General features: G+C 40.4%; 1 protein-coding gene across 2 annotated transcripts in view; it reads left to right on the forward strand.

Annotated features, from left to right (window-relative positions):
* The window catches only part of DPYD (dihydropyrimidine dehydrogenase), a 1,270,977-nt gene that overhangs the window by 877,838 nt on the left and 366,991 nt on the right, over positions 1-26,148 (forward strand). The window lies entirely within an intron of this gene.

Below are 26,148 nucleotides of genomic sequence, written 5' to 3' on the forward strand. Positions count from 1 at the left end.
CTGCCTTTGCTGAAACCATGCTTGCTGGTCCTCATCAGACCATGTCCATCAAGGTGGTCAATGTTGCGGTCTTTTATCAGCACCTCTACCATCTTTCCCAGTACCGATGTTAGACTCACCGGTCTATAGCTTCCCGGGTCTCCCCTCGAACCTTTTTTGAAGATCGGCGTAACATTTGCCACCTTCCAGTCCCCCCGGAATCTTTTCCAATTTGATCGACAAATTGACTATTAGCTGAAGCAGTTCAGCTATAGTCCCTTTCAGTTCCTTGTTGACCCTCGGATGGATACCATCTGGTCCCGGGGATTTATCACTCTTAAGCCTATCAATCTGCCTGCATACCTTTTCTAGACTGACCGTTAACCCTGTTAGTTTCCCATTTTCACTTCCAGTATATAGCCTGATGGGTTCCGATATGCTGTGTATATCCTCTTCGGTAAATACCGACGCAAAAAATGTGTTCAGTCTGTCGGCGATTGTTTTATCCTCCTTTAGCACTCCCTTTATTCCTTGGTCATCCAACAGTCCCACCGCTTCCTTCCTTCCCCTTAATATATCAAAAGAATGGCTTGAAGTTTTTCGCCTCCTTGGCTATTTTTTCCTCATAGTCTCTTTTGGCCCCTTTTACTGCCTTATGGCTTTATAATTTAGTAGCTAGGTAAAAGGTTCTCAACCTAGTCCTCAAAGCCTATCCAGTCAGTTGGCTATGCTCTGAGGACTCCGTTGTGAACTACTGATCTAGGGGCTGTGTAATATAAGGAAGGGCCAAAGGGTATGGAATGGATTTTCAAAGATGGCTTGCAATGAGAAAACTGTGGTTGCTATATCTTCAGAAAAAAATGTATTTTCAGATTTTTTTTGAACTGTTTTTGGCAGTAAAATTTGGATTCTTAATCTTACAGCCTCATTGATATCTATCACCTTCTACCAAACAGTGATAAATGAGTATGGTAGAAACAAAGTAGTAGCAACCATTGCATTGCCAACTTAGTGTGTTGTACATTTTTGCAAAAAAGAGTACCCAAGATGAAAACAAAAGAAAAGTTGTAATACGCTAAAATTATGGATTGCTCACTGTACAACAATTTTACCAAAACAATTATGCATCTGCAGATTTTATAATTAATTTAATTCATAATTGTTTTTTCCCAACTCTTTTTATCTTTTGAGCACAATAAAACAATCAATTTGCTCCTGGTGGAAAAGCAAGGCATTTTATTCCATGTGGCCTAATTGGTAAAAATCAGATCATATGAAGTGGAGAAACATTAACACTGCTTGCCCTGGATCAGTGGCATGGAATTCTACTACTATTTGGATTTTGCATCCTTGAAGACGGGACACTGGGCTAGATGGACCGATGGTTTGACCCAGTAAGGCTATTCGTATGTTCTTAACAACTTATATTAGAAGGCAGTTTTAGGATACCTTCTCAAGAATAGCTGATGGTCTCTGCTGCAAACACATGTTGCTTTGATCTGCTCCCCCTGTCATCATGAAATTAGAAATCAAATGTCTGTACTGTTTCCACTGGCTAAATAACAATCATGTTTTGTGTGTGTGTGTGTATTTATACCATCCCGTACATATAGAAAAACAGATGTTAGTTGTATAATGTGTTATTTCTCTCTTATAGTATATGCTACCAATATGCTGTCTTAATTCCAAGGGTTCTTGTTAAAACATTGCTGTCCTTGCAGCTACATGTTTTATATTTAATTTTCATCTGTCCTCGTCTCTGATGTCAAACTGTTCAAAATTCAAGAGTGGCTGCCAGTAATCATACTGTGGCTTACATTACTTCTCAATTTCTCTTGTGAGTGGCATGAATATAAATGGCTGCCCTGTAAAGTCATTAGAATGAATATACGATATAATCATCAAATGTGCACACATTTTAGAAATGTTAAATCCAAGAAATATTCAAATAGAATAATGTACATAAGGTGCTTGACCCTTTTTGTACTTTAAAACATGGAAATAATGGCAGCTAAAGACCACATCAAATCCTATAATCAATATATTAAACAACCTATGAGGGTTCTTCCAAAAGTTTCCACACTTTCATAGTTTTGCGGAAAATGGTTGGGGTGGGAGAAGTGATAAGAGGGTGTGTCATAGAATGTCATGTGACTGGTCAGGCAAGCCGGCTCACCTTGTGGGTAGAGATGTAATTTGATTCTGAGATATTTAATAAATAGTGTTTAAAAAAGTGAAAATACGGAAACATTTTGAAAATCCCTTGCTAAAAGGATTACAGTAATCCTCTGATATTCACGGGGGTTCCATTCCAGGAACCCCCGCGAATCGTGAAAAACCACAAATACGTTTTTTTTATGGGGGAGACTGAAGAGGGTAGCAGGAGAGGGCAGCAGGAGAGCAGCTGGAGCGCCGCGAGTGCAGGAAATCACTTGCGGTATGCTCCGACCACCTCTTCCTGCACTATTGGGCCTTATTCAATCAGGAGCTGCGTGTCAAAGCAGCTCCTGATTGGATAAGGCCCGACTTAGTGCAGGACGAGGTGGTTGGAGCATATCGCGAGTGATTTCCTGCACTCGCGGCGCTCCGGCTGCTCTCTCCTGCCTCTCCCGTTACTCTCTCTGTTGGTGGTTCGCGGTCGGAAAATACCGCGAACCGCCGACCGCGAACGACCTGAAGAACACTGTATTCTAAGATATTCCTCTGGCATAACAAAATCCAGTTAAGATTTTTAGGTCAGTGAAGACCCCCAGGCTGCTTGAGGGGTCTCCAAGAGCTTACCAAAAAGAAAAACTCCTCAATACTTTGTTCTGTAATGAAATGGCAACTTATTTAATTCCTTTATCAAAGCATGCAGCATACGAACCAATCAGTATGGAGAAGGGGAAAGGCTGCCTCACAACAACAGTGTAAGAACAAGGCTTTTTCTGGATCTGTTCACTGTTATACTGATTTTTATAACATTTTCGTATTTCCTTATACGCCCTACAAAAAATCTCTACTTTACATATCTAGACTCATTTTCTTAGAATTACTTGTTTATTCACATTTTCTTGGAATTATTGTTTGTACTCTATTTTCTTGTAATTGTTTGTTTATTACACATCAAGAGAATTTCCTAAATAATCTACTAATAAAGTAAATTGTGCTCAGTGAAATAAACATCAAATAATGCCGCTGGAAGGCTAGATTGAAAATATTTATGTATTACATCATAGCACAAGCCCTCCCTACCTCCACAGTAAGATCACATTAGGGGTGCTGTAAAGCAAAGAAACATAGCCAAAAAGAGGAAGCTTCTCGTATTTTTTTTTCTGTATTGCTATTGTTTATAAAACCAATAAAATTATTGGAACTTAAAAAAAAAAAAGAATATCTTAGATGTTCGTCATTATTCATGTAGGGGAGGCATAAAGTTGTAAAGTACCATGACGTCATGCACCAGCTGGCAATCAAAGTCCACACGTTCCCATTCCCATGTGTGTCAACAATGAAAAAAACTCCCCCCCAAATCAAACACAAAACAAAAACAATCCAAAATCACAAAAATCAATAATCAAAAAATCCACAATCACTCAACATCTTCATCAAGCAGTATCAATCCATAATGAAGATTCCCCATCCGCTTCCTCGACACAGATCTTGTTCCAAAAGATTCTTCATCAAGAGGAAGAAATAGATACTGGAAATAAGGAACACATCTTCAGCACAAATGAGCTCCAAAATAACATTATACACAAAATAAACCAGATTCTTCGCTTCCTTACCAGGTCAGAGAACAAGGGTCCGCACACATCCAGTCGCAGCGGCACAATGGCCAACGGGCAAGGCAATGTAACAATGTATCAGGTAAGGACTAAATAAAGTCAAAACATGACGTATGCTCAACACCTGATTCCCATCCATTGGCCAGCCTGGCTCTAAAGTTTAAACACCAAAAAGGATAAAAAAAGAGCTAAATATGAATATAAATGTAAATATAGGTAGGGAGGGCTTGTGCTATGATGTAAGACATAAACATCTTCAATCTAGCCTTCCAGTGGCTTATTCGATCTTTATTTCACTGAGCACAATTTACTTTATTAGTAGATTATTTAGGAAATTCTCTTGATGTGTAGATTGGCTTATATGAGAATTTAGTTAAAGTATTTTTTTCTCTCAATTGTTTGTATTTTTTTGATTTCTTGTTTATTACCCATATTCTACCCAATTCGGGGAATTTTCTACACACTCGCGACCCTGCACTTAGACCTCCCTTAATTCAGGCAATTTTCTAACATAGCTCACAACCCTGCATGTACATAGGCCTTGCCCAAGCTTGAAATATTTCTGTTGAAGATTATTAGCTAGCCCCATTACCAAACTACAAGTGCATTTCACTGATAAGCTAGGCCTCCCTCTACCCTTTTCTGCTTTTCGTTTTTCTCTGCACGTCTTCTAGTCAGTTCAGCAAGTCACTGTAGTCATTATTACTGTTGTTAAAGTGTATTCACTCAGACTTTATGCAATATACACAGCTTTCTTCTGGCACCCTATTGTACACCCCAGCTCCTAGGTCAGGATCACCTTTGCCAATTTCTTTAGGGCAAAATCATACCTATCTCCTCAGACAGTTAAGACATGATTACTAGTGGATGGGGCCTTCAACTTGGGGAAGTAGTTATGTGTGGAGAGGGCTTGACTTAGAAAGTCACTGCTAGGTGGTGGTACTTTACAGAGGGGGGTGGGGGTCACATCTGGGTGGGGGATTTTGAATTGAGAAGTTTTGTAATGGGGAGCTTTGTTGTTGGGGGGAGCACTCTATGAGAGGGCTGACTGATGTGGGCGCTTTGGAAGGGTGTTTTGTACTTGAAAAGGAGGGTGGTGGGGTTACCTTCACTATGGCAGCTCCTTTAGTTTATGGCTTCAGTGCTCCCAGGTTGCATTATTTATTTACCATTTCTTCAATTTCTCTTATGAGCAGCATTAATATAAATGTGGTACTGTGATAGCACCAGCTGATGACTCCCATTGTAGAGAATGACACTGTGACAGAATTCATTACCGTTCCTGTCCCTGTGGATAACCATGGGAAACTATCTCCATGTCATTCTTTAAGAAGAGAGGGAAGAACCAGAATATGAATGAGCACAACTACTGACCCTCAAGCCTTGCGTTGAAAAATGCTAGTGAAGAAGGACTGCGGTTGAGATAGACACAAAAAACTGATATGGGATTATTTCCTGCGGTTATCCGCGGGGACGGGAATGGTGATGAATTTTTTTAACTGTGTCATTTTTCTCCCATGGTAAATTAAGCTGTGGTAAAAGCCCAATTTTTAATGTGGCTTGATAACTTCTCTAACCCCTGCCCCCCAACTCTACAAAATATATTAGTATCTAAGTATGACCAAACAGATCAAAGCAATCTTAAAACACAGATAGGATTTTTTTTTTTTTTTACCAGATCAGAAATAAAGGAGCTGAAAGTTAATTTATTATCCAGAAGGATACCTAAGACCTGATAGTATTACTGATAGTAATCAGTATGTTCTAGATGCATAAAGATATAGAGAGGACCAGAAAACCGTGCCTTGAGAACAGCAGTGCTTCAGTTTATAACTGAATTAAGTTGTGTTTACTCAGCTACCATGTAGTTGACACAAAGTCATTAGTGATTTCCTTAATCATATCTGGATCATTTGAGTCCAAAATAATCAATAAGTTGTATATCTTCCACATACATATATGATGTAAAACTCAATAATTGCACTATAAAAATAGCCATTGGGAGCACAAAAATATCTATGTACACTAAAGAGGATGGAAGTGAGGATCAACCCTTGTGGCACTTCACACAACAATGGACAGAAGGAAGAGTTCCCATTTTTCCACAAGACCCGAAAGGTATGGTTTTTCAAATAAGAAGTGAGCTATTTGAGTGCAATGCCTTCCAGACCAATTTCTTGCTGTCTAAGAGTAAGAGCAGAGTAGTCTACCAGATCAAACATGAAGCTTGCATAACATAACATCGTACTTATAAACCCCGTAACTGTAAGTTCAATGCGGTTAACAAAAGATTAATAATAAAATAACATAAGAAACATGTAGCTTAATTTGCCAGATACTTTGAAAAGAGGTAAGTTTTCAAATGAGTTCTAAAATGTTTGTAGGAACAAGCACTACGCAACAGTGGTCGAAATTCCCTATCGTAGAAAGCAGCCTGAAATGCTAATGTATGTTCTAAAGATTTCTTACTCTTACAATCTTGAACAGATGGAAAAATAAACAAAGCGTGTGATCCTCTTCTGTGTTTATAAGATGCTATAAAGAATCTATCAGTCATATAGATTGGAGCGGTACCATAGTAACAGAGTAACATAGTAGATGACAGCAGATAAAGACCCGAATGGTCAATCCAGTCTGCCCAACTGATTCAATTTAAATTTTTAAATTAGCTATTTCTGGGCAAGAATCCAAAGCTCTACCCGGTACTGTGCTTGGGTTCCAACTGCCGAAATCTCTGTTAAAACCTACTCCAGCCCATCTACACCCTCCCAGCTACTGAAGCCCTCCCCAGCCCATCCCCCACCAAATGGCCATACACAGACACAGACCATGCAAGTCTACTCAGTACTGGCCTTAGTTCAATATTTAATATTATTTTCTGATTCTAGATCCTCGGTGTTCATCCCACGCTTCTTTGAACTCAGTCACAGTTTTACTCTCCACCACCTCTCTCGGGAGCACTTTCCAGGCATCCACCACCCTCTCCGTAAAGTAGAATTTCCTAACATTGCTCTTGAATCTACCACCCCTCAACCTCAAATTATGTCCTCTGGTTTTACCATTTTCCTTTCTCTAGAAAAGATTTTGTTCTACATTAATACCCTTCAAGTATCTGAACGTCTGAATCATATCTTCTCTGTCCCTCTTTTCCTCTAGGGTATACATATTCAGGGCTTCCAGTCTTCTGGTGCAAGCCTCCTATCATTTTCGTCGCCCTCCTCTGGACCGCTTCAAGTCTTCTTATGTCCTTTGCTAGATACGGTCTCCAAAACTGAACACAATACTCCAAGTGGGGCCTTACCAATGACCTGTACAGGGGCATCAACACTTTCTTCCTTCTACTGGCTACGCCTCTCTTTATACAGCTCAGCATCCTTCTGGCAGCAGCCACTGCCTTGTCACACTGTTTTTTTGCCTTTAGATCTTCGGACACTATCACCCCAAGATCCCTCTCCCCGTCCGTGCATATCAGCTTCTCACCTCCCAGCATATACACGACTTTGTAGCAAAGACAACCCAACTTAAAATGTGAGCCTCCAAAGGAAGCCAGTGTAATTTGTGATAGAAGGGTGTCACATGATCATATTTCTTCAAGCCATAAATCAATTTCACCGCCGTATTCTGAATTAATCTAAGCCTAGCCAAAAGACTCAGCAACAATGATTGAACTAGAAGTTTGAAAGCAGAAAACTCAAAATATGGTTTTATGGTACGCAGCTTCCATAATGTGTGGTGTAATAACCCTTTTGTATCATGGCTTCTACTTGCTTTTCCATAGTCCATGCTGTCATCTAGCATAGCTTGAACAAAGTCAAACAGTTGAACTGGCACCAGTTCAGTGGAATAATAAGGTTGAAAATCAGTTTGTCTTGGAATGTGTGGCGTAGTGGTTAAAACTAGAGCCTCAGCACCCTGGGGTTATGGGTTCAAACCCACGCTGCTCCTTGTGACCTTGGGCAAGTCACTTAATTCTCCCATTGCCCCAGGTACATTAGGTAGATTGTGAGCCCACCGGGACAGATAGGGAAAAATGCTTGAGTACCTGAATAAATTCATGTAAACCGTTCTGAGCTCCCTTGGGAGAACGGTATAGGAAAATAAAGTGAATACTTATTTTTTCCCAAATAGTCTTGTAACTGCACAGCTACTACTTTCCAAGCCAATTTTGATACTAATGATAAATTAGAAACGAGTTGGTAGTTAAAAGGAAGTATCAAGCTGTCAGAGGAATTCTTCACCTGAGGACAAATAGCTTCTTTTTTTTTTCCATATTGCAGGAACTATTCTCTATTTTTAGCTTTCAGAGATCATAGAGTGGAGATAGGGGAAGAAATTATTCAGATAATTTTTAATGAAGTAAGATGGCAAAGGATCAGTGGGAGCCATAATATTTTTCATTAATTTTAAGAGTATTCCCACAGAAAAAAAAAAAAAAAGATGGAAGATGGAAAGCAGAGAATGTGAAGTGACTTAAGTAGATATAAGGGTTGAGCTCAATGATAGATCAGAAAAGAAACTTAAATTTCTGCTGGATTTATTTGAATAGAATCCACACTTTTTTTTTTAGTTGTAACTCAATGTGAGTTATACCGTATTCAGGTGCAGTACGCATTTCCCTATCCCTGGATGGCTTGCAGTCTGAGTCCTTTTACTAAAGCTTAGCTCACACTAGCGAAATTAGTGCATGCAAATTCCTAATAAATTTTTATAAATTTGTACATCCCTTAGAATTCGGAATAGGCGATTAATCAAATTTTATAATAAACTTGAAACTAAGAATCCCATAGGTATAAAATGGGCTTCCTAGCATTTGGGTGCATGCTAATTCCATTAGCACATGTTAAGCTTAATAAAAGGGCCCCTAAGTTTGTACCTAAGTTGATAGATGGTTAAAGGGCCCTTTGACTAAACCTTAGTAAAAAATTTGCTGTTACCATGATTTAATGTAGGAGTTTACTGCATGGCAGCTGTAAATTAATATGGAAGCTATTGAAGAACATTAACACTGTTTTTCTATTGTGGATTGTATGTTACATTCAGATTAACATGTGGCACCTGCTCCCAGTTTACATTGAAACACTTACCGTATTTTCACGCATATAACGCGCGCGTTATACGCGTTTTTACCTACCGCGCATACCCCTCGCGCGTTATATGCGTGAGCGCGGTATACAAAAGTTTTAAAACATAGTTCCCACCCCGCCCGACTCACCCCCCCCAGCAGGACCGCTCGCACCCCCACCCCGAACGACCGCTCGCACGCGCTCCCATCCGCACCCGCATCCACGATCGGAGCAAGAGGGAGCCCAAGCCCTCTTGCCCGGCCGACTCCCCGACGTCCGATACATCCCCCCCCCCGGCAGGACCACTCGCACCCCCACCCCGAACGACCGCTCGCACGCGCTCCCACCCGCACCCGCATCCACGATTGGAGCAAGAGGGAGCCCAAGCCCTCGTGCCCGGCCGACTCCCCGACGTCCGATACATCCCCCCCCCCCGGCAGGACCACTCGCACCCCCACCCCGAAGGACCGCCGACTTCCCGACAATATCGGGCCAGAAGGGAGCCCAAACCCTCCTGGCCACGGCGACCCCCTAACCCCACCACGCACTACATTACGGGCAGGAGGGATCCCAGGCCCTCCTGCCCTCGACGCAAACCCCCCTCCCTCCAACGACCGCCCCCCCCAAGAACCTCCGACCGCCCCCCCCAGCCGACCCGCGATCCCCCTGGCGACCCCCACGACCCCCCCACCCCCCTTCCCCGTACCTTTGGTAGTTGGCCGGACAGACGGGAGCCAAACCCGCCTGTCCGGCAGGCAGCCAACGAAGGAATGAGGCCGGATTGGCCCATCCATCCTAAAGCTCCGCCTACTGGTGGGGCCTAAGGCGCGTGGGCCAATCAGAATAGGCCCTGGAGCCTTAGGTCCCACCTGGGGGCGCGGCCTGAGGTACATGGTCGGGTTGGGCCCATGTGCCTCAGGCCGCCAGGGGGGTCGCGGGTCGGCTGGGGGGGTGGTCAGAGGTTCTTGGGGGGGGGCAGTCGTTGGGGGGGAGGGGGGTTTGCGTCGAGGGCAGGAGGGCCTGGGATCCCTCCTGCCCGTAATGTAGTGCGGGGTGGGGTTAGGGGGTCGCCGTGGCCAGGAGGATTTGGGCTCCCTCCTGGCCCGATATTGTTGGGGAGTCGGCGGTCCTTCGGGGGGAGGGATGTATCGGACGTCGGGGGGGGGGCATCAGGCTTTCAGGATGGGGACAGACCTTCAAGGGGGGACAGTGCATGGAAGTCAGGGGGGGTGAACGGAGAGTCGGGACAGCGCACGGAAAGTCAGGGCGGGCGAAAGGAGCGTCGGGCAGCATGCGCGGTATACCCGTGAGCGCGGTATACCAAAGTTTTTGTACATATTATCGTGATTTCTGCGCGCTATACCCGTGTGCGCGTTTTATACGGGTGTGCGTTATTTGCGTGAAAATACGGTAGTACCTCCTATTTAGGAGGTGGGAAGTTATCCTGCATTAACTATGCAGTACATTAGGTGAGTTGCATGCAATAAGTGCATTATGTTAACTGTCAAATGTTGTCCTTGGCAACTCCACCCATATCATGCCCCCATGACACAAAAAAACGCTTAGAGCTAGATGCACTAAACCAGTTTTCACTGGTTTTCACTGGTTTAGCGACGATTGCATTTGCCGACCAGATGCTGAAAACGGCTCACAGTGTGGTTTTGTGCACGGTCACTCATTCTCAAATCCAACCATGCAAATAAGCTCATTAATATTGAAATGCCATGCAAACTAGCAGAGCGATTGATGCTCTAACATGGCTTCCCAATGAATAAAAAAGTGATTGCTTTTAGCAAGCCAAAAAAAGCGACTGGTAAAAACCAGTTGCTTATCTGTCCCACTGATACAAAAATATTTATAATATGCCAAACCTTTATTTTAATGGGCACAGATGCTGTGTGTGTGTTACGTATGCACAATATCTAGCCCATTAAAAAAAAGAAAAAAGCACTCCCCCTGCTGATGACAGCCCTCCCCGACATCCCCTGATGAATGACCCCTCCCCCGGGACTGAAAATGGCAGGAGGGATACCCACTTCCTCCTGCCAATGGAGGCCCCCTTGTACCAGGTACCACACCCCCAAATCAGCCCCTATCCTTCCCCTTCCTCCCTCCAGAAAAGTCAGGAAGGATGTCCACTCCCTCCTGCCTCTGGATGATCCCATGAACCTCCCCCCCGAACCCCCTCCAGTACTTTTGAATAAAGAGAGCATGAGCGAGGCTCACTCTCTCCAAAATGGCAGGACTTTCCCTCTTCGGTGCATCATGTGATGCATGGGGAACAGCCTAAGACCCTATAGAAACATAGAAATAGACGGCAGATAAGGGCCCATCTAGTACTGCATGTGCACACTTATGCACTTCTATGGCTGAATGCCACCTAAGCACTATTCCTCAAATACATAACTTAGCACGTTTGTAAGAGAGGCATACACAGAAAAGGAGCAAGGGAGGAACTCTCATTTACATGTGTTACTTAAAGAATAGTATAAGTTACATGCATCCATATGAATGAAATATCCTCACAGTAAATATTTGTATTTAAAATTTCAAAAGATATTTTCAATTCTTCAGACTTTTCCTGATATAATATTTTCTACAGGAATTTAATATCACTCAATATAGTGTTGGGCATCTTTGGAAAGGGGGTAGACCTCAGCGGCTGCACCTGAAACATACATATTTCATATTACACTTTGATCTATAATAAACTTTACAATAAGATACTGTACAGTAGACTTGAAGTTAAGCCGAATTCTGCTGTCCATTCACATTTAGGTCCTCTTTTACAAAGGCACGCTAAGCATTTTAGCGCAGATTTAGCGTGCGCTAAATCAATGTGTGTGCTAACTGCTAACGTGTCCATAGGATAACATGCACACTTTAGCATTTAGCGCACGCTTAGCGCATGCTAAAAAGCTTAGTGCACCTTTTAAAAGAGGGGGTTAGTCACATAAGAACATAAGAATTGCTGCTGCTGGGTCAGACCAGTGGTCCATCGTGCCCAACAGTCCGTTCACGCGGCGGCCCTCTGGTCAAAGACCAGCACCCTAACTGAGACTAGCCCTACCTGCATTCGTTCTGGTTCTGCAGGAACTTGTCTAACTTTGTCTTGAATCCCTGGAGGGTGTTTTCCCCTATGACAGACTCCGGAAGAGCATTCCAGGTCTCTACCACTCTCTGGGTGAAGAAGAACTTCCTTATGTTCGTACGGAATCTATCCCCTTTCAATTTTAGAGAGTGCCCTCTCATTCTCCATACCTTGGAGACGGTGAACAACCTGTCCTTATCTATCAAGTCTATTCCCATCAGTACCTTGAATGTTTCAATCATGTCCCCTCGCAATCTCCTCTGTTTGAGGGAGAAGAGGCCCAGTTTCTCTAATCTTTCGCTGTACGGCAACTCCTCCAGTACCTTAACCATCTTAGTCGCTCTTCTCTGGATCCTTTCGAGTAGTACCGTGTCCTTCTATGACTGGTGTCCTTCTTCTATGACTGGTGTAAATATGGGCACCTAAATACTAGGCATGCCAATATCTGATTAGGGTAGCATTCTATAATAGACCATAGGGTCCTAGGTTCTGTCATAGATTAGGCTCCTACCATACTGAATATGAACCAGTTCATCTCTAGTCCTAAAATAGTTACTTCGGCCTTGATGTACGAGGATGACAAATTCTAAATGATCTTGTATTTCAAAAGTAATCAATGGCTTCCTCCAGGGTGTATGATTTACTGTGTTGGAAGCCAACGTATAAGGGACAAAGACAATTATCAAAACAATCAATAAACTTAAATATAGCACAATTAACCTAAAAGACAAATTACAAAGAAAGAAAAAAACAACAACAACATTTAGACAGTATACAGTATATCAGTTCAAATAGTACCCTTTACTTTCTTGTGGGCAACAACATTTGTCCACAGAGATATATATTTTCACATTGGTTTTTTTTTCCATTTTTTTTTTCTTCCCTAAATCAGAAACATGTCTTGCCTTGACAGTGCTTCTCCTGTGAATACGAAGGATCCAACTTGCAGACAAATAAACAGTACCAGTGCAAATAAATGTCAATTTTTTATGATGGTACACAATTTTTTGTGGCACATTTTAAATTGTGCTGATTGGAAACAGGAACAATCTTTCATCTGTATTAGTCTACATTAGGCAATGGCAAACTTTTCAAAGTATATATAGTAACATAGTAACATAGTAGATGACGGCAGATAAAGACTCGAATGGTCCATCCAGTCTGCCCAACCTGATTCAATTTAATTTTTTAATTTTTATTTTTTTGTAATTTTTCTTCTTAGCTATTTCTGGGCAAGAATCCAAAGCTTTACCCGGTACTGTGCTTGGGTTCCAACTGCCAAAATCTCTGTTAAGACTTACTCCAGCCCATCTACACCCTCCCAGCCATTGAAGCCCTCCCCTGCCCATCCTCCACCAAACGGCCATACACAGACACAGACCGTGCAAGTCTGCCCAGTAACTGGCCTAGTTCAATATTTAATATTATTTTCTGATTCTAAATCTTCTGTGTTCATCCCATGCTTCTTTGAACTCAGTCACAGTTTTACTCTCCACCACCTCTCTCGGGAGCGCATTCCAGGCATCCACTATCCTCTCCGTAAAGTAGAATTTCCTAACATTGCCCCTGAATCTACCACCCCTCAACCTCAAATTATGTCCTCTGGTTTTACCATTTTCCTTTCTCTGGAAAAGATTTTGTTCTACGTTAATACCCTTCAAGTATTTGAACGTCTGAATCATATCTCCCCTGTCTCTCCTTTCCTCTAGGGTATACATATTCAGGGCTTCCAGTCTCTCCTCATACGTCTTCTGGTGCAAGCCTCCTATCATTTTCGTCGCCCTCCTCTGGACCGCCTCACGTCTTCTTACGTCTTTCGCCAGATACGGTCTCCAAAACTCAACACAATACTCCAAGTGGGGCCTCACCAATGACCTGTACAGGGGCATCAACATCTTCTTCCTTCTACTGACTACGCCTCTCTTTATACAGCCCAGCATCCTTCTGGCAGCCGCCACTGCCTTGTCACACTGTTTTTTCACCTTTAGATCTTCGGACACTATCACCCCAAGGTCCCTCTCCCCGTCCGTGCATATCAGCTTCTCTCCTCCCAGCATATACGGTTCCTTCCTATTATTAATCCCCAAATGCATTACTCTGCATTTCTTTGCATTGAATTTTAGTTGCCAGGCATTAGACCATTCCTCTAACTTTTGCAGATCCTTTTTCATATTTTCCTCTCCCTCTTCGGTGTCTACTCTGTCATACCAAGTTTGCAGTTATCACATGTAGCTATTGCAAATAAGCTCAAAGGATTAACCCTATGGACTGAACAGTTGCCAATAAGTCCAAAACTGTTTAAATAAATAAATAAAAAATTTACTTTTGTTTTTGTAGATGATTTCATTATTACATCTTTTAAAGTAGAAACAGTCTCCCTAAGGGAATTTATTCCGTTAAGCCAATCATTTATTTAGCTATTGCAAATGATCATACCAAATACAATTTCGATGAGATATTTGGATATTGCTTCTTATGTCTATTTAAAAGTTTGATTTATTAAAGGTTTTCCACAAAAATTCAGAATAGGAAAACCCCCCAAAACATTATGATTAAAAACCAAATACTCGTACTTTAGTACCTTGTAAAAAAACATTTGAATTGTCTACCTTTATATGACTAAGTTAATGAGACAGAATCACCTATGACTATGAGCTGAAGTTCTTAGCCAATCCTAATGCCAGTCATATACTATAAAATAAAATTTATCCCATTTCATGGATTATAAATGCATCATTTTTAGTGCATTGTCCAGAAATTCCTGAACTTTAAGAAACCAATGTTCAAAAATGTTCTGTGCTTAACTTTTGATATTATCCTGATAAATCCTGGTGGTTGAAATGACGTCTCCTGCTCATTAGCTAAATTTTGTTTAGCCAATTATAATAAGACAGTGCTAAGGTTTTGCCAGGTATAATATCACTTTATTTAGCTACAGTTGAGTATCGGTGAAAGCTGGCCAAAGCTATTGGGAAAACTCTGGTCTGCCAAATAGCTGTCCTAAAGTTATTTGGATAGCCAATATAACAACATTTCTACATAGCATGCAAAAGGCACAATCTTCCCATTTCCTAGCTAAGCAAAAGCCAAATCCATGCCACTCAATCTGAATAGAGAACTCTCAAAGGTTTACCTGAACCCCAGGCATAGAAGGAGAGGTTACCTCCTTCTGCTAAGCTGAATATTAAGTGATGGTACAGCTTATAACTACTGGAACCTAAAGTTAATTTATTCACTTTATGCAGGGGTGAATATACCAATTCTTGTTCAGAATTCGCCATAATAAAATTGTCCATTTATTTACATTTACATTTGTCTGCAATTTTAAATATGGATTAGTCTATTCACCCTACAGTGAATTTAGAGCTTCTTTGAATAAGGTGCATTAATAGATGTGGAGGGTCATTTTTTGTCTAAGTCCGACTTTGGACATTTCCCGCAAAATGTCCAAAGTCAGAGATGGAGAACGATCATTTTCAAATAGGACTTCAGACATTTTTTTCTTGAAAATCCCCTACTTGGAAGTCTTGGCCGCCAAAACATCTAGGCTGATGGGATGTCTAACTTTATTTGCCATTTTCAACCCAAAAAGTCCAAGTTAAAAACATCCAAATGGGCACCATTTAGACATGGGAGGAGCCAGCATTGTAATGGACTGACCACAAAGACATCCCAATAGAGCAGTACACCTTGGAGGACATTGCTGTGAATTTCACATAAAGGGTGTCAGATATACATCTCACCATAACCCTCTTCTAATTTATGGTGATCCCTCAAAATCTCTCCCCAAACCTACTATTCCTACCTGTATCCCACCCCAGTAGCCCTTATGGCTGCAGATAGCTCTTATATGGCAGTAGTATAGGATTTAGGTGGACTCATATACCCCCCTAAAAAAAAAGAAAAAAATAATAAAACAACAAATACCTGTCTGTAGAACAGCTGCATGTGTTATGGGAAAGGTTAGTAGAGCATCACATAGGTTTCTTTTTATTGAAACATTTTTCAAAGGTAAACATACAGATGAATGAAAAACAAGAGTTATACAAAGTACGTAATATAGTGCATGTACAAACCAATATCTGAACAGAGCGATATCATTATAACCTGGAATAAATAGTAGTTGTATAACTCATACACTTAGAACAAGTGAAAATACAACTCTACAGCATGAATAAAGAAAAAATAAAAAGGAGGAAGAAAAGGGAAAAGTAGAAGGTATGACAGAGCCAGAAAGATCAAGAAATAGGAATACTGAGGAAGATTCTTAGTGAGTTCCATCTGGTTTGAAAGCGAGAGAATCTATTGGTGGCTTTAGCTAAGTAAGCTTCAGTGCGATATCACATAGGTTTCTTAAGTAGTAAGTGAATGGGTTAATCAACCATAGAGAGGAGACCCAAACCCATAAGACACTCTAACCATTACATGTATGGTGTAAAGCGTGAGTCCAACAAAACCCATCAAAACATCCCTTAGTCTAGATTTGGACATTGCTCCTGTGGCCTCACACTTTTCACCATAAATGTAGAGCCCATTGGGTGTGATTTTGCAAAATACTCTCTTCTAATTCCCCTTCATTTCCTACATTGTCAATTAATTATTTATTTCCCTCCAAAGGATTAGGTCCCTTCGGTCATATGTTGACTATAGAGTTCTGTCCATATTCTTACATGCTTTGATGATTAGCCAGATAAATTATTACAACTCTTCTAGCCTCTGTATTAATTGAAGTGCTTCCAACTGATACGGAATACCACTGTGTGACTTCTTTTCAGGTTTCAAGTTTCAAGTTTAATAAAAATTTGTATATCGCCTATCAGTCTTCTAAGTGGTTTGTAGATAATAAAAATAGTAAAATAGGGTAACATACATTAAAACATACAGGACCTGCTGAAATGATAGGATTAAGGTAAAGAATTACATTATAAAATAGGAAAGAGAGCCATATAGAGGAAATACAAAAGGAAATAAAAGCCAATCATGTTATTCTCCCTGCTCATAGAGAACAATGGTTTCCTGTCTCATACAGGATCAAATTTTAATATCCTGATGCAGATATTTTATTTATATAGCATCTGTGTTCATTCCTCATAGTCTTCAATGGATGCTCAGATCTTCTCAAACAAACTTCCTTGTTATTCCTTCTATGTCTATTTTATTTTATTTATTTTAAAATTTTCTATACCGTTAAAACCTAAACAGTTTACATGATGATACATACATAAATTTATAAAATAAAATAAAAAACTCATGAACATAAATAGACAAATCCTCGTAGAATCAATAATAAAGGAATCAATGCCTAGAGGCTTATGCAGATAATTATAAACAAGTTTTCAAAGATCAGCAATCATAAAGAATTAATATCTAGAAAAAGGCATTTACAAACAATTGTGTTTTAAGTAATTTCCTAAATATGCCTTTTTCACCCCATTTCTGTATTTGACTCATATGTGAATTTCACAATTTGACCCCTGCACAACAGAAGGTCATTGAGCTGGTCTCAGCATATTTTGAATTAACATTTGTCTTTAGTAAGGCTGAATTCTCAGAGCGTAGTGATCTATTTGGTAGATAGTCATGTTATTCTTGAATAGTTCAGGTATAATACTGTAAAGGGACTGGTGATAAATTGTTGCTGCTTTCTACTGAATTCTGAAGGCAATTGGCAACCAGTGTAATTGTTGGAGATAGCGTGTTGTGTGATTAAATTTCAACATTCCCGTTATCAGTCTAGCCGCTGTGTTTGGTGCAACTTGCAATGCTCTGCACCTCATTTTGGTTATTCTAAGGTACAGGGCAATACAGTAATTGAGCCTCGACAAAACCATCACCTGAACAACAGTCTTGCAACTCTGTCTCTTACTGTGTACTGTAGCTTTCTCATTGTGGAATTCCATCTGTTGATTTGCATCGTGAACATTTCTACAAGAACATTTTTAAAGGAGTGAAATCCTGGCTTTCTCCTAGGCATTTGTTAAGTATTTGTTGTTCTGGAGTCCTAAGTGGTTTTCCTCCTGAGCATTCTCTATTAATTTAGAGCCTCAGATATTTTCTAGCTAATGGTGGAATTCTCTGCAGCCAGTTTCCTTTTGGTTCCCTTATTAGTTTGTCTACTGGTTGCTTTTGTAATGCAATTTTAAACTTTTATATGTTGAGCTTGTTATTCACAGCTAACTACTGTCTCTGGCAGTGTTCAAGACTCATTTAAAGCCCACCTCTTCAAGAGTGTTTTCAACTCCTAATTCCTCTCACCTTGGGTTCTGCATCCCTAACCTTATATGGCATGTCTGTCTGTCCAAGTTAGATTGTAAATTCTTCTGAGAAGGGACTATCTATTAAATGTCAACATGTACAGCACTGCGTATGCCTTTCAGTGCTATATAAGTGATAAATAATAATAATAATTTTATTTCTTATATACCGCCAAAGCCATAGTAGTTCAAGGGTTTACAACGAAGAAGGACTGGACAATCAGCAAAAATGGTACAATGGTACAATCAGAGAAAATAGGAACCAGAGAAAATGGTACAAACAGAGAAATAGGAACAATCAGCGAAAATGGTACAATCAGCGAAAATGGTACAAACAGAGAAAAATAGGAACAATCAGCGAAAATGGTGCAATCAGAGAAAATGGTACAAACAGAGAAAATAGGAACAATCAGCGAAAATGGTACAATCAGCGAAAATGGTACAAACAGAGAAAAATAGGAACAATCAGCGAAAATGGTGCAATCAGAGAAAATAGCTACAATCAGAGCAAAAAGGTACAGAGAAGAAGGTCAAGACAATCTGAGTAAAGGTTCAATCCAAGAATGTAGATATAACAAAGGGGTACAGTAGATGTGGGTATATAGGTAAGAAAAAAAAAAAAAACAGAGGGTAAAATCAGCAGATGAAGATGCAGTTTAATGGGGAGCAGTTTAATGGGAAGCAGGACATGGTGAGATAAGAGGTAGGGCATAGAGGTCTTGGGTTGTAAATCGGGTGAATAGATTAGTTTTTAGTAGTTTCCTGAAGTTTAGGTAGGATGAAGAACGTAAGATGATGTGGGCCAGCCAGTTGTTGAGCTGACCTGCTTGGAAGGCAAGAGTTCTATTTAGATATCTTTTGTAACGGCAGGACTTTAGAGTAGGATAGCTAAACAGGTGGGTTCTGCGTGTGTGTTTGGATGGGCAGTCTAGGATATAATTGGGTGCCAAGTAAAGGGGGCCGAGCCAAGGATGGATTTGAAACAGAAACAGGCGAATTTGAATTGCACTCTTGCTTCCAAGGGTAGCCAGTGAAGTTTGTGGTAGTAGGGAGTTAAGTGTTCCCATTTTTTTAGTCCGAAGATCAGTCGGATTGCCGTGTTTTAGATGATTCACAATCTTTGAGTGGTTTTTTTTAAAGATCCCAGGTAGATGATGTTGCAGTAGTCGAGTAGACTTAAGATGGAGGATTGCACAAGTAAGCGGAATGAGGGAGCATCAAAGCATTTTCTGATGGATCTTAGCTTCCATAAGGTAGAGAAGCCTTTTCTGACCAAAAGGTCAGTGTAAGTTTCGAAGGTGAGGTTGCGGTCGAGAGTCACTCCTAGAATTTTTAAGGAGTTTGTTAGGGGAAAGACTTGGCCATTCAGGGAGATTGAGGGGTCTTTGATTGCTCTCCACACAAGCTTGAGGTCAAAACGAAAAGGGGAGGGCTGGCTGCACCCGCAGGCCACATGAGTATACTTCAGGAATCATTCAATGGAACAGAGCACGCTTTGCAGCCAGACTGGAACAACACGGAACAGAACACACCGTAGTGCAACCCCACTTTAAACCCGCAGGTTAAAACCATGGGCTCGCAGAGAGGCATGGCAGTAGAGAGCAGGGAGATTTCAGGAATTTCAACAGTGTGGCAGAGAGCAGGACAGTCGGCAAGGATGTGAGCGACTGGTCCTCAGTAGTCGTTTAATTTTGGATCGGCAAGCCCAATCGGTGTTAACATCTTCTGTTTAGTGAATCGCTGCCTTCCTACTTATGCATGCCATTTCCCGGGTCGGAGAAGGCTCGCAAACTAGTCAGGATACGATTGGTGAGCTTAATGAATCTAGCCCATAGTCAAAAGGTTTGTTCAATATTGGGGATGTTCAAGCACCCATAGCACCCACAAAGCTGGCTCCAGTGAAGCTAAATACCACTGCCACAACTACTTCTATTAAGCATTTATGCAGTGCTAAAAGGTGCATGCATCACTTTACAGATGCATAGATAAGACGGCCCCTGCTTGTTGAAGACAAGGAGAAGAGGGAAGGGCAGAAGCCAAGGGAAACCATAAGATCAAATGTAGATGAGGATTGACTCTAGAAAAAAAAGGCAACTTTTCTAGGTAACTAGCAACAGCAGTTAAACTGTTCTGCTTCTCTGCTTAAAATAACTGCAGATATTAAAAGTATTAAAGCAGCAGCATCAAGACATTGAAAATCTTAGTTGAAGGTGTCCCAACAATTTGTGGCACTGAGGGATAATCAGTATGCATCTCTTAGGCTCAGATCTGCCTCTGAACAACAAACTAAACTGCAATTCCAGCTATTCCTCTACATATCTTAGTAGCCTTGGAGATCAATGTCAACGGGAAATAGCAGAGTCAGCCCAGCTTTGGTCTAGGAAATCTGATTCCTATAGGCTTCTGGCTCCTCCAACTTTTATGACACTGCCAAGCTAAGAGTGCTAGAGGAAGAGGAAAGGGATGTGTGTGGGGGGTGGGTGGGGGGAGGGAGGGAGAGACAGACAGGGGAAAGGGCCAAAGGAAGCTGCAGGACATAATACAAATGAAGATGGTAATGGTAGAAAAAGGCAGATTTCCTAGGTAACAAACACCAGCAGTTAAACAAATTTGCTGTCTTAACAATCAACTCAATCTGTTCTGTAAAACTGATTGTTTCCCCATAATCCTATTAAATGAGCCAGTGCTATTCCGTTGGCAGGAATACCATTAGAAAATGAGGAAGTTGCTATTTTTCACTATGGGTCACTGGGTCCCAAGATATATTATTAAAATGAAGGGGAAATCTCTGTTCTTTGATTAGCTGCAAATGTTCTTGAACCTGACATCCCACTGTAAGGGTATGGGTCAGATCTAGAGGCTATAAAATGACATCTTATAAGTAAGAATCATTTCATAATATCAATGAAGCACACCAGGGTATACCATTATGATCTTATATTGTCACTGCTTGGGTGACAGTCAATTAGCTGCTGAAGAATGTGGGATGTGTTGCCAGTGGCTTCATGCTGCTTCTTGCTCTGGCACTTCAGAAACAGGGCACAGGGAAAAGCTGCCATCAACATGATGGAGGTCTGGCTGACAACAGAGATAGTGCTTTTTTTTCTGCTGTTGTTTAAAAATAAGAGATTTATTTTTGAAGAGTAGATGCCTTCATTTATGGAAGAAGTCTTTATATATTTGGGATTATGCATCCCCCCATATTTAAAAACTCGAAGCAACTTAGGAATAGATATTTAGATGGTGGCCATAAGTGTTATTTTAGCCACTGTCAGCATTATTTCTAGATAGTCTATGTCGGGGACCAGCATTAACTTAGACAGTTAACTGCATAAGTGCTCTACCCCGCCCCAGACTGCCTACGAAATAGTCAGCTGTCACTTTAGAAATCTGTGGTGATATGCAGTGCCTCTGAATATCAGTAGATAGCCCCACATAAGTGATTTAACTGCTCAGGAGCCATTTCTGGTCAGTTGAATCACTTTGCATATTGACTCATTAGAGACCATCATAGCTAGTTCAATGCAATATTAAGAGTATATACAAGGGTGAATCAAAAAATTAAAGGCAATTGTTAAATTATGCGATAACCGGAACAGACCTAGAGAAATGTAACATATGTACTCGTACATTGTCTGTTGAATTGTTCGTTCATGTACAGTGCAACACTCGACCTTCAGTCATGTGGCAGCCACGAGGTCAAAAACATGGACTCTCCATTGCAAGATTTTACTGTTGAAGAACAATGTGTAGTAGTGTGCTTTCTTTGAGTAGAAGGAGTAAAAAAATTCACCATCAGATATTGACTCAGAATGGACATAGCACCATGAATCAATGAAAGGTTTATGAGTGGGTAAAAAGGTTTAAAGCAGGAAGAACAGGTGTATCCAACGAAGGCCATTCTGGTCACCCAACAACATCACACACAAGAGCACATTGATAGGGCGGATGCCTTGATTAGAGATGACCGACGGCTAACTCTGTCTCAATTGGCTGCAAATTTGGATATCAGCTATGGATCTGCATTTGCCATAATGCATAATGACTTGGGAAACAAGAAAGTCTGTGCACAACGGATTCACAAACAACTTACTGATCTGAACAAGCAACAGCATGTGGAGGTTACGACCCAGTTCCTGAAACAGTTTGAAGAAGATCCAAGTATTCTGGAGAGAATTGTCCCTGGCGATGAGACATGGGTGCATCATTGCGACCCGGAAAGGACAAAGCATGATGAACTAAAGGAAGCAGTGCTCACCTGGTTTCGGGAGCAGCCGAAAAACTTCTTCTCTGCAGGAATGCTGAAGCTATTTGAATGATACAACAAATGTGCCATCTTGTATGGGGACTATGTAGAAAAGTGATATGTTCAGTTACTCACAGGTACTTCTATTAAAGCAGTTAAATGTATTTTGTCTTTATTTTTCTATTTACCCTTGTATCATTTTTTAATATTCCGAGCACACTTTTGAAAAGGAGTGCGCAGTCTTCATAAATAATGCATACACTTTGCAGATAGTGCACACAACTCACGAATAGTGTGCACTATTTATACCATTGCCCTGGTGTTACCATATGCCTCCAGAAAAAGGAGAATGAATTGAGACATCTGGGTTTTACTTCCATTGCTTTTAATGGAAGTAAAACCCGGATGTCTCAATCCATCCTCTTTTTCCTGGAGCCATATGTTAACCCTACCTTGAGACAAATATCAACAACAGAAATTTCCTTATATGGAAGTATGACACCCCCCCCTAGCAATAGCCACTTGAAACTACTGCTAGGGATGATATTTTAAAGCCAGCAAATGGACTGGGCAGGAGTTATTGGGCATCACTCCTATCTGAAGACTCATTGGATGCCCCTTCCCGTACAACTTCCTCTGGACTTCTCCTGAACCACCAGTGATTTGTAAATTTAGCCCCTATGCATGGGAACTTAAGTCAGGGGTGGCTTGAAAGCCTGGCAGGATCCAGCTCTTCAGGCCTGGGAACATTGCTCCACAGCTTTATAGCCCAGTTTTCATAGGCAATGGGAATAATGCTGCTTGTAAGGTGGCAAATTAAAATATGTATTTACCATAAAACATAATTAAAATGAATTCCGGAACTTGAAGCCAGAGAGAATGGCTGGCTAACTGCTGAGCTCCTCCTGAAGGCAGTTTGTAATTAAACTTAAATACTAATTTTCTTCTGAATTTAAAATTAAATTCCTGGGAATGGCTTCAAATAAACAAAAGCTGCAAGAAGCTTCTTCAAAATCTACAGGAAAAACCAAAAGGCTGAAAGAAGACTCACAATCTTCCAGTGAGGTTCCCTTACGTATGGACGCATTGGATTTTATTGAAGTTATGGAGGAATTGAGGAAAATTAACACAAATATAATGGAAGTGAAACAAGAGATGAATCTCATGAACAGCAAATTTGATCTTTTGAGCAACAGAATGGATAAGATTGAAAATAAAGTGGAAAAAATTGAAAACATTCAACAGAAATACAAAGAAGATCATAAAATGTTAATGGATATGAATAAAAAAATGATTGACATGGAGAACAGATCTAGGAATCAGAATTTAAGAATTGTTGGACTAAAAGAGGGAATTGAAGGGAAAAACATGATCTCTTTCCTAGAAGAGTTAATACCAAAAATTCTTCCATTAAAAATAGAAGGATCACTGGAAATTGAAAAAGCACATAGGGTTGGAATGAGGAAAGATCAAAATGGAGAAAAACCAAGAACTATAATATTCAGACTACTAAAATTCCAACAGGTACTGGATATTATACAAGCTGCAAAGGAAATTAAAAATCTTGCATATAAAGATTCTAAGTTGTTTTTCCTTCAGGATTTTGCTAAAGAAACTGTTCAAATTAGAAAGCAATTTTTACAACTGAGACAACCACTGAGAGAAATAGGTGCTAAATATGGACTATATTACCCTGCATCAATGAGAGTAACGTACAAGGGGAAATTTCATCAGTTTGATGATCCTGGAAAACTTAAAGAATTTTTGTCATCTCTAGAAGTTCCTATGAATTAAGATCAACTGATTTTGGAGGATTGGAATTGGGGTTTTAAAATTTTATTTACATAAGAGAAGATAAGTTTGTTTTTGAGGGAATATAAAGAGGAATTTTAATTATTTCCATATACTTTATTAAATTCAAAGATGGCAGCTGGCATTAATATGTTAACTGTTTTGGAATGACTGGAATAGTTTCAAATAAAAATGATTAAAATTCTACAAAAGAATGGAGAAGGTAAACATGCAGTTAATATTCAAACTTACCTGACGTCAAAGGAATGTGAGGGATGGTAAGAGGAATGTTGAGTCGGGCCTGCATGATTGTGGTGATTTTATCCTGTGGTCTGAGCTGGAGGATGGTGGTGAAGAGGATTGGAGAAGGATCATTTTTGTGATGAAAATAGCAGTTGTGGAACTTTAGCAACCTGAAACAAAGTGAATACTGGCCAGATCCGAATACAAAGGCAGGCGGGTGATGAGTGGTCATGACAGGATGCTGTTGGGTATGATCTAGGAGCTCTCTGGCATGGAGGATGTTGGATCGTCGCCGTCGTCATTCTAAAATGCAATTCCCTATCTGCAGGTCAAGCACAAAGTTGTTAGGAGGTCTTCCGGAAATCACATGATGAGCTGTGGAGGCGGGGACTTGAGAAACGCTAGATGATTCCGCGGTTTCAAGAAATAAGAAATGACTGGTTTCCTGGTCTTGGATGACTCCGCCTCACCCCCTCCAATATCCGGCTTCAGTTCTCGTGTGGGAACAGCCGTTCTCGCTGCTTCTGCTTGTCTTTAGCACATCTAAATCCGGTCTGAAGTGTTAAGTGGTTTACGCTTATCTGGGCTGTAGACATCTCCTGCTAGTTCCTCCTGCTCAGACCGCGTTAGATAGGTAATCACCAGGTTTTCTTTAATTTATTGTTTTAAAACTTCAGTAAGGCCAATATATCTATTCACAGCAAAACATTATGCTAGTTCCCTGGCCTTGGATGACTTCGCCTCTCCTCACATTACCCGGCTTCAGTTTTGAGTTGGTGCAGCCCTTCTTGCCGCTTCTGCTTGTCTCCAGCACATCTAATTCCGGGGATAGTGGACAGATCAATGTAGTGCCTGGCTTAGAGTATAAGTATTTAGTATATTATTTAATTTTGTCTAAGTTTAACACATTTTGGATTCTAGAATTAAAAATCTTTGATGACCATCTTCAAATGTTTTCTTTGGGGAATTTTTTTTCCTCATGGGAAAAAAGGGAAAAAAAAAAAACCAAAAAAAACACCAAACCATTCTATGTATCTAAGATTGGGAACTGGGATGTTTGAGTTATTTTTAATCTCATTCAGTGTTTTATTTACTTGTTTTATTTTGGTTTTATTTCTATAATTTTAAATTTCTTCAGAATTCTTTTATTTAATGGTTCCTCCCTTTTGCAGCTATTCTATATTATAGTGGATTTTACTTTGCTTGGCATTTCAGTTCTGTGCAAAGGCATGTGGGATTTGGTTTACATTTACCTAAATAGTTTGTATTATTTTTTCTATTACAGTGTTTTTTTTTAATTTTTATGTATTGAATGATGAAGGTCATTTGTAATAGTGAATGGCCTTTCACATGGGGATTAAAAGGTGGAACTGGGATCCAGATAAATGGAGTGTTTCATTTAGAAAATCTTTAAATTGAATATTTTGTAAGTGAACTAATTGAATTTTTAATTTAATTAATTTTAACGTATATGAAATTTATATTGCATTTACATGTTAAAGCTGAATTAAATGTTGGTAAGGGAATTGTTACAGAAAATTATAAGAGTCTTTGACATTTAGTTTGAAACAATTAGTATAAAATATTAAATTATACAGTTCTTTTTGGTATGATTTATGGGTAGAGATCTATGCAATAGATTGGGGATATATATAGAGTGGAAATTAGGGGATTTAATTATTTGGAATATTCAATTTTTTATAATATGGGGGAA

This window comes from Geotrypetes seraphini, chromosome 12 (assembly GCF_902459505.1).
Source record: "Geotrypetes seraphini chromosome 12, aGeoSer1.1, whole genome shotgun sequence".
NCBI lineage: Eukaryota > Metazoa > Chordata > Amphibia > Gymnophiona > Dermophiidae > Geotrypetes > Geotrypetes seraphini.